Source organism: Cetorhinus maximus, unplaced genomic scaffold, assembly GCF_964194155.1.
Source record: "Cetorhinus maximus unplaced genomic scaffold, sCetMax3.hap1.1 HAP1_SCAFFOLD_1028, whole genome shotgun sequence".
NCBI lineage: Eukaryota > Metazoa > Chordata > Chondrichthyes > Lamniformes > Cetorhinidae > Cetorhinus > Cetorhinus maximus.
In genome coordinates, this window is record NW_027596970.1 from 34015 (window position 1) to 44864 (window position 10850).

The following is a 10850-nucleotide window of genomic DNA, read 5'->3' on the forward strand; positions in this document are numbered from 1 at the left end:
CTGGATTTGGAAGGGTGTGACAAGAGAAGAGAAATCAAAGGATGAGAATTATAAAAGATCCCACACAATTTCACACACTTAGATGTTACCCAGACCATTTCATTCATTAAACGTCCTGTTCCTAGAATTATAGAATCATACAGCACAGTATGTGGACATTCAGCCCATTGTGCTTGTAGCCAGAAATGTCTGTGTACTTCAATCATCGTGACAGATTCAGTTCCCATGTGTCCATTCCCTTATCTGTGATGTTTGATTCATAGCAAGAGTAGCATGAAAAGGAATCATTCTGGGAATGAGAACAGGGGAAATGTGTTGACATTCAGCCACAAGATGTAAAGTAAAGCTTTAAAGAGGACCGGTGCCTCGTGAGGATCTGACTGGCCATAGACACTGTGACATTCTACTGTATACCACATGGGCAGTCATCAAGGCAAGATATTACCATCAGAAAGGAGACTAACAAAAGCAACCAGCACCTTCCAGACACCCAATGGCGATATCACCGATTATGTGGTCAACACATTGATTTGGGGAAGTGGGAGAAACTCAGTGTCAGATGACGGCCAATCCATCAGTTCTAACTCCGCCAAGAGCAGCCACAGCAAAAAGAGCTGGAATTTGGTTGAACTGCCTGTTCTCTGAGGTTTGGGACATCATCAAACATGCACATGGTGTAAAACAGATGCCACTCCACAACCCAGAAATACACATTAACCACACGAGTCTGATATTTCATCAATGTGTACATTGAAATTGTTGCTGTTCAATTCATGTTCTGTTTCCAGATCCAAGATTCTTTGATTGTACAGCAGTGAATCGTGTTCACAAGAATTGAATCTGGCCGAGGATATTCACCACAGCTCTGGGTACTCATCCCTGTGCCCAAACCCATAGAGACCGGTCAGCATGGCACCAGAACAATGCAAGTGTCAGGCTCTAAATAGAGAAAGCTTTTCAGGTTCTCAAAGTTTCTGATCTTGGGATCAATCATCGGGACAATTGTCCCAGTCTCTAAGGAAGATGTTGTTTCATGTCAGATCCATTAATAACTATTTCATTATCTATAGGGAATCCAGCAGGGGCATTGCCCCAGTCTCCCGTGAAGATGAGGATGTTGTCTGTTTTACATCATGTCCATCAATAACTACATCAGTAGCAGTGGTGAACAGGAACAGCATCAATAAAGTCAACAGGAGTCCTATAGAATTACCAGATTCCAGCTTTCCCAAGGGTGTCATCAATTGCAGACACAAAGCAATCAATTGACTGCCCAGCAGGAGCATTGCCTTGGTGTTCAGTAAAGATGAATGTGCTGTATGTTAGACATCATAAACCATCAACACAGAACTGTGATGTGAGGTTCCTGGGGAGGTGAAGAGGGGCGGGAAAATGATGGGCAGAATTTAATGCTGGCAACATGGATCTCCAACACCTACTTGTTGGAGATCTGTGGGAACCCGAAGTTGCTTTTCTCTGGGAGACCCAATATAATTACCAAGAAATCAGGCATTTACCAAGATAGCTCCAGGTCTCCCACACAATCAAGCCCCCAATTGGGTGGAAATCCTTCCCCCAAGAACTGCTGACCAAATTAGAGCCAGGCAACTCTCCAGTACTGGTAGCAGCACTGGGAGCAGTGGCCATCGCCAGTACCACACTTGGGCCTGCAATTGAAGATGGCGCTGCATCCCCAGATAGATGTGAATGTGGGTGAGATGGGGAGGTGGCTGGAAGGGAGGCACCTGCAAAGGAGTGAGGCAGCAGTGAGAGCAGGGAGGTAACTTTCAGCCTCACCCTCCTTCCCAACGTTGAGTCCCTTGATGAGGTACAGAATGCCTGTGAATGGGTGATACCCCCTACTAGGCCGCAGGCAAACCCGACAGGGGCCTCAACTGGCCTCTGGACAGAAAGACCGGCCTGAAACCTTCCCACCCACAACTTGATCAGGGAGAGGAGAGAAGGTGGCAGGATCTTCACCCCACAAGTCCTGCCCCATCAACCGCACCCACCTTCACTTCCCAGCCTCTCCACTGCCTGCAGGGGGGGCATTAAATCCCACCCATTATTTCAGAAGCAGCAGGAGAAGGTGAGCAGTGATATGAAGAACTGTTTGTGATTATTAATGTGAAATATTGTAATTTTACTCTATACTCTGCTTTACTGTGATTCTGTTAAATTAATTAGCATTATCTATATGTATCAATTCTTACTAATTAATAATTGTACTGTGGGTCATTTTATCTACATGTCAAGAATACTTAGCTAATAATTTTATGTTTTAGAATATAACTTAATTTTAAGAAAGAAAGTTTAACTGCACGGAACTGGGGAAAAACCTAATTTAAAACTGGTAAAGATCTGATGTAAATGCAACTGACAAGCCTGACTTTATTACAGTTCAAAGAATGGGTCATGTTTATTGAAAGGTACAAAATGCCTGTGAATGCGTGATACCCCCTACTAGGATGGGTTTATCAAAACGTTGGGTCATTTTGACTTAAAAGGTCAGAGTAAACTGGGAAGATTCATAAAACAGCAGGTGGAGAAATTAAACAAACAATGACCTAGCCGTGGGCCTACCATTGGAGACATGATGTCTGCAATCCTTGTAGTGTGGGTAGTTTAGAGAGATGTTTTGGTTTTGGGAATTAGGGCTAAAATTGGTTTAAAAGCATTTGGTAAACCCTAAAGTGTTGTAAAATCCATTCCTTTCTTCAGATCAAAGAAGGAATTTTACATGAGGGATACTTAATAAAAAGGTTGGTTTTGAGGTCATCTCAGAGCTTACCAGATCATCATGGAGATGGGTGGAACTTAGGAAAATTCCCTGGTTTCAATTTATCTGGGTGTTTGCTGAATGAGAGAAGGTAGCCAAAGTAAATATAGTAAAAATGCTAATTTCATCATTCACCATGTGGAATGCGGCTGAGGCTTAATCACAGTTTTGATTTTGTGAAGGAACAGAAACATGCAGGCTTTTTCTAGCTTGCAGTTAGTGAAACAATCTATAGTGGTCCTCATTGAATCTGGTGGTAAAAGAAAGCATGCAGCAGATTAGCTTGGAGATATTGAGAAAGTAAACATGACAAGGGACTGAGGCATCCACAGTTAAGAGATGGTGAATGAAAGTTTTACCTCTGAGAATAGCTGGAACTGAGGAGAATTAAAGTAATTACCGTAGAACCATGGCTTGCTTATGGGTGGCCCTACAGAAATAATAACTTTAAGACTGATGTCTCTTATAATGAAAAGGCCTGGGGAGGGGACAGTGGGGGTAAGGAGTAAAACTAATGTATAACGTACATCCATACATAATTATAACCTATCCAGTGGGATTTTACTGTCCCATCAGCAGTGGGTATCATCACAGTAAGGGCAGGAAAGCTCTCCAAATTTTCCCATCCCACCGACGATGCCTGCCATTGGTAGGACTGAGAAATCCCGGCCGTGGTGTTAAGAGTGCTGGTTTTGCTTCATTCTTTAAGTACAATAAAGTTTCTGTGTTTTTTTTTGTTGAAATTGACCTGCTGATTAATTATTGGGTGTTCGGATTTCTCTTTGAATTTCCCTAACTGCATCGTAACATACACTCTAATAAATGAAAATTATTGCTGCATGAATTAACATTTACCTGTTAATATCAGATTGTAATCTAACAAAGTTTTTTTTGTTTGTTCATGGGATGTGGGTGTCGCTGGCCAGGCCAGCATTTATTACCCACCCCTAGTTGCCCTAGTTCAGAGTCAACCATATTGCTGTGGGTCTGGAGTCACATGTAGACCAGACCAGCTCAGGATGGCAGAGTTCCTTCCCTAAAGGACATTAATGAAAACCAGAAGAGTTTTTCCAATGGTTTCATGGTCATCATTAGACTTTTAATTCCAAATTTTTATTGAATTCAAATTCCACCATCTGCCGTGGCGGGATTCAAACCCGGGTCCCCAGAGCATTACCCTGGGTCGCTGGATTACTAGTCCAGTGACAATACCAGTATGTCATTGCCTCAGGCATGTAATGTCCACACACCATGTAATGGATGCAATAAACGCTGAACCTTTCATCTTGAAGAATATGCTGGATATTTATTTGTCATTAGCAACATGGTACTGTGTAGTGCAGCAATAGAATTGACACCTTGTGTGCCATTTGACAACATGAGCAGCCTATCCTTGTTATTGTTGGCCCTTAAAGAGCACAGAATGCCTTCCCCATTGTGTGCAACAATTTTTATCTCAAGGGTCGAATATTAGAGTTCAGGTTTCTCTGAACACTTTTAATTTATGTTCCCAGCCAAGAGGTAGTTTGTACAATCAAGTCAGCTTCGTCTGACTAAATCCACCCCCAACCCCCACCATACCTGCCATCAGTGGTGCTAATAAGGAAATAATCACCCTTCAACATACCTATCATAACTTACAGCCAATGTCCCTGACTCCTCTATCACCATCCCTGGGTCAATCCTGTCCCACTAGGACAGGTCCACCAGACCTGGTGGCAACAGTCAGGAGGAAGTGGAAGTCCTCCACATTGACTCCCGACCCTATGAAGTCTCATGACATCAAGGTCAAAGGTAAGGAAGGAAACCTCCTGCCTGATTATCAAAAAACTGCACCCCCCGCAGTGGATGAATCAGTATTCCTCAATGTTGGACACCACTCGGGAGAGGCACTGAAGGTAGCAATGGCACAGAATGATCTCTGTGTGGCGGACTTCAATGTTCATCTCCAACAGCGCCGCTATTGACTGAGCTGGCTGTGTTTTGAGGAACAAATCATTAGACTGGGACTGCAGCAGGTGGTGAGGGAACCAACAAGAAAAAAAAGTGGCCTTGACCACATCCTCACCAGTCTACCTGTCACAGATACATCTGTCCATGACAGTATTGTTAGGAGTCAGCACGACACAGTATCTTCACACTGAGCATAGGTACAGAACAGGTCTAACAGCTCAAAACTAGGCATACATGAGGCACTGTGGGCCATCAGCAACAGCAGAATTGTATTCCACTACAATCTGTAACCTCAAAGCCGGTACAACCCCCACTCTACCATTACGGTCAAGTCGGGTGACCAACCCTGGAATGGATGAGAGCCACACCAGGTGTGTCTAAAAATGAGGTGCCAACCTGGTGAAGCTACATCGCAGGACTACTTGCATGCTGAACAGTGGAAGCAGAATTTGATAGACAGAGCTAAGAGAAACCACAACCAATGGACCAGATCTATACTCTGCAGTCCTGCCACATCCAGTCGTGAATGGTGGTGGTGGACAATTAAACAACTCAATACAGGAGGAGGCTCCACAAATAACCACATCCTCAATGATGGAGGAGCCCGGCACATCAGTGCAAAAGATAAAGCTGAAGCATTTTTAACCATCTTCAACCAGAAGTGCGAATAGATGATCCATCTCAGTCTCCTGCTGAGGTCCCCAGCATCACAAATATCAGTCTTAAGCCAATTTGATTCACTCCATGAAGACACTTCTGAGTGAACTGGACACAGAAAGGGCAATGAGTGTTGACAACACCCCAACTATATCAGCAGATCAGAGGCTTGGAATCCTGCAGTGCGTAACTCACCTCTTGTCTCCCCAAAGCCTGTCCACCATCTACAAGGTACAAGTCAGGAGTGTGATCGAATACGCTCCACTCACCTGGATGTGTGCAGCTCCAACAACACTCAAGAAGCTTGACACCATTCAGGAAAAAGCAGGTCGCTTGATTGGTACCCATTCCACAAACATTCACTGTCTCCAGCACCGGTGCACAGTGACAGCAGTGTGTACCATCTAAAAGATGCACTGCAGGAACTCACCAAGGCTCCTTAGACAGCACCTTCCAAACCCATGACCACTACCATCTAGAAGGACAAGGACAGCAGAAACATGGGAACACCACCACCTGGCAGTTCCTGGCTTGGTCAGCATTTAGTGTCCATCCCTACTTGCACTTGAGACGGTGGTGGTGAGCTAATTTCTTGAATCGCTGCATCCCCTGTGAAGTAGGTTCACACGCAGTGCTGTTAGAGAGGGAGTTCCAGGATTTTGACCTAGTGACAGTGAAGGGATATATTTCCAAGTCTGGATGGTGAGTGGCCTGGAGGGGAATTTCCATGTGGTGGTGTTCCCATGTGTCTGCTGCCCTTGTCCTTCTAGATGGGAGCAGTCGTGCGTTTGGAGGTTCTGTCCAACCAAACTGCCCTCAAACAGCTTCCAAAACAAACTGCTGTTCTCTCCCTGTGACCTCTGGTAACCAAGCAACAGCCCAGGTTTGTTCCCTCTCTCCCAAGTGACTGCCTGATCGTAAAAGCTTTCCATTAATTAACACTAACGAATCCTTTAGTCATAAAACTCGTTAAAAAAACAAGTAGACAATAGAGCCTTAGACTTGCTGTCTCCATTTCAAAAGTGAAACTAGATCCCAGGCCAGCATCCACCTGTCCAGCTCAGCTCATGTTCTTCCATTTTGTCAGAGACAAATTCAGTCTTAAAGGACATGCTACTGACAAACCGATGTGTGGAGGCGGAGGATGCGGATATGGTACTTAATGAATACTTTGCGTCTGTCTTCATAAAACAGGGTGACAATGCAGACATTGTAGTTAAGGAGGAGGGGTGTGCAGTATTGGACGTGATAAACATCGAGAGAGAAGTATTAAGGGGTTTAGCATCCTTGACAGTGGATAAATCGCTAGGGCTGGATGAAATTTAACCCAGGCTATAAAAAGAAGCCAGGGAGGAAATAGCAGAAGGTCTGACCATCATTTTCCAACCCCCACTGGTGACAGATGAGGCTCTGCAGGATTGGAGGACTGATAATGTTGTACCTTTAAAAAGGGAGCAAGGGATAGACCGAATATTACAGGCCAGTCAGTCTAACCTTGGTAGTGGACAAATTATTGGAATCAAATCTGAGAAACATAATAAACTGTCACATAGAAAAGTACAGATTAATCAAGGATAGTCAGCATGGATTTGCTAAGGGAAGATCATGTCTGGCTACCTTGATTGAATTGTTTGAGGAAGTAACAAGGAGGATTGCTGAGGGTAGTGGAATTGATATTGTCTACAGGGATTTTAGCAAGGCATTTGACAAGGTGCAACATGGCAGACTGGGTAAACAGCTAAAAGCCAATGGGGCTCAGGGGAATGTAGCAAGCTGGATACAAAATTGGCTCAGTGGCAGGAAACAAAGGGTAATTGTTGAGGGGTGTTTTTGTGTTTGTTTCCAGTGGGGTTACACAGTACCCAGTACTAGGTCCCCTGCTTTCTTTCTTTATTTATTCATGGGGATGTGGGCATCACTGGCTAGGCCAGCATTTATTGTTCATCTCTAATGGCCCTTGCGAATGTGGTGGTGAGCTATCTTCTTGAAACGCTGTATTCCATGTGGTGTAGGTATGTCCTCAGTGCTGTTAGGGAGGAAATTCCAGGATTTTTACCTAGCAATAGTGAAGGAACGGTGATAGAGTTCCAATTCAGGATGGTGTGTGGCTTGGAGGGGAGCTTCCAGGTGGTGGTGTTCCCATGTGTCTACGGCCAATGTCCTTCTAGATGGTAGTGGTTGTGGGTTTGGAATTTGCTGTGTAAGGAGCCTTAGTGAGTTCCTGCAGTGCATTTTGTAGGTGGTACACCTACGTCGGTGTTGGAGGGAGTGAATGTTTGTGGATGGGATGACAATCAAGTGGGCTGCTTTGTCTTGGATTGTGTCAAGCTTCTTGAGTGTTTTTGGAGCTGCACCCATCCAGGCAGGTGGGGAATGTTCCATCATAATCCCGACTTTGGCCTTGTAAATGGTGGACAGGCTTTGGGGAGTCAGGTGAAATATTCCCCTCAAGATTTCAAGCCTCTGACCTACTCTTGCAGCCACAGTATTTATATGGCTGGTCCAGTTCAGTTTTTGGTCAGTGTTAACCCCAGGATGTTGATAGTAGGGTATTTGGTGATGGTAATGCCATTGAATGTGAAGGGATGATGGTTAGATTCTTTCTTGTTAGAAATGGTCATTGCCTGCCACTTGTGTGGTGCGAAAGTTACGTGCCACTTGTCAGCCCAAGCCTGGACGTTGTCCAGGTCTTGCTGCATTTGGACATGGACTGCTTCAGTATCTGAGGAGTCGCGCATGGTGTTGAATATTATGCAATCATCAGCGAACATCCCCATCTGTGAAGGGAAAAGTCATGAATGTTATGATTTCTTAATCATGACGGGTCCCCCCCAGTAACGCAGCGTCAGATTCTGTACACGGTCTTGTGGGATATGGTTTATTGAGGATTGTTTTTTCTCAGTTCCTCTGACTTGGCTATGGCCAGAGTGGATTCCAATGCAATGGGAAAAGTCTCTCCAGGCGAAATTAATTGGTTGGGCTGGTTTGCAAAAACCATTCTCCTTGCAAGTGGAGGATTCTAGGTCAATTATATAATGGATATAAAATGGATAGTCCACTAGGTCCGATCTGTTCTAGGTGGGATGAAAACTGGTTAACAAACATCCCTGTTTTGTTTTTATTTCCGACAACCAATAATGGAAAATGATCTATTTGTTCATGCCGGAAAGCAGTAGTAGTTGCACCTGCCAACACTGCCACATCTCTTTGTGCCATCTCATATAAGCAAACTGATGAGGTAGACTTTATAAGACCTTTGACTAAATCCACAAAGATTATTGATGGGGTTTCTTCAAATGAAGGTAAACTCCAATTGATAACTAGTGACAATGACAAAGTTGTTCAAGGTAGCAATAAATTTTGGAAAAATTCCCCGGAGATGGAGGAATCATTAAACCTACCTTTAGACAATTTTAATCTGATGTTTTATAATTCAAATTATACAACTCTTCATACAGGATCAAGTCATCATAATAATAATAATGTTAGTGATGCCGATTTTTCTAATGATTCAATTTTAATTAAAAATATTAAGTCCAGTTGCAATTCTATAAGTAAACCTAATCTGAATAATTCTGTATCTATAAATGATAACACAAAGATAAGTTATAATCAAGATATTGTGATTCCTCCTAAATTGACGCCTTTCCACAATTTTAATGGTGGCATCAGAATTCATTATCCTTGTAACCAATTTCCTGTACAGCCTGTAATGAACTTTTAAGTTCCATAACAAAACTTAGGAAATGTCTCTACAATAATCATAAAATCACTAGGATTTTTGTTGTTTGTGGTAAGTGTGGCAAGGAAGGTCAATACCATTCTATTGCTGGTGGTACTATTGATGGTAACAGCAATATGGATTTTTTTTGTCCAATTTGTAATAAAAGTTTCAAATTGAATTGAAGTCTTAGTCAACACAAAGCACATAGGCATGCCAATGTTAGAAATACTGATAGAATAACAACCCTAAGTCAATTCCGGGGCACCACTAGTGAAAAATCAATATGGACAAAAGAAGAAGTAACATTGCTTCTCCAACGCGAACAACAATGTGTAGAAATATTAATGTTGTGATAGCTAAAACCCTAGTATCACAAACTAATAAACAGATCTTCAAAAGCGAAGATTGGCTGGAATGATGAAACTTTGGAAAGAAATGATTCTCTCATGTAGCATAACATCTAATGTAACATCAAATGAGATTATTTCTATGTCACCTGAGGACAAAATTGAAAAATGGTCTGAAGAAATAATGGTGGGCGAGTTCGATCATAATGCAGACAATTTAATTTCATCTAGTGTAGCAAGTGAAAATGTTCATCATAATAAAGAGAACATTGATACAATGATTGATAAAACTAAAAATGAAGAGGACAAAAGACAAATCAAAACTTTAGTTGGACAAATATTTGACAAAATAACTTCTTCCAGATTACAATAAGTGAGAATAATTAAAAGACAATTAAGAATCCCACAATACATTCATTAAACTCGATGGTATTATTAAAAAGGCCATCAAAAACATTTTGCATTTCCCTGCCAATATCACTGATGGAATTTTATATTTGAGAACAAGAGGTGGAGGCTTGGTTCTTACAAACTTAGAGGTACAGGAACCGGCAGCCCAATTAAGGAAGGTAAAAGCTTTGGCATAATCGACAGATCACATAATTAAGGCATCCCTTCTATATTGTGACGTCAATGTGCAATGGAAAATAGAACAAAGAGAAGATCTTAATATACGTAAGGAGATTTCTGATTTGTCAGGAAAACACCAAAATCAATCGAGTAGTAACTCAGTTGCCCTGAGATGTACCCCTATTGAAAATTCATCACAGACACTCTCCATTGTTTAAGAAATGGTCGATCTTTAATAACCAGGGCATTGGTCTATCATACTTTTATAATGATAATGACTTTGTATAATCACTGGCTTCATTTAATCTTTTCAAATGATCAATATTTATTCAGTCTCTATCATTAAGAAGTAATATTTATCTGATCAGATGTTTTTTAATCTCTTGGCAGGTAAGGGCAGATGAAAAGTTGGAAAAGGCGCAATGTCCTGAATGAAGCAATATTTCCAGTAACTGTACATTGGTGAAGAATGCTCAGATACATAGACATAAAAAAATTCTTGATCTCCTCAAACAAAAGGTCATAAAATACGGATATACAGCATATGTAGAACCAAAGAGCATCCAATGGTACATTCTGGAAACCTGATGTAATATTATGAAAGGGTAACAATGTTGCCACAGTCGATGTTTCCACAAGGCAGAAAGACAATAACAACTAACTTGTGGAATGTCAGCCATATTCCTCAGATTGCAACGCATGATGGAGGAATCTGTCCACCTTCATTCCGACGTGATAGCGCCAGCATGCCAACACACCAAGGTCAACACTGGCAGGATGGCAGCCGCCACAGAGACCTTGATCCAGGACATTGTGCCTG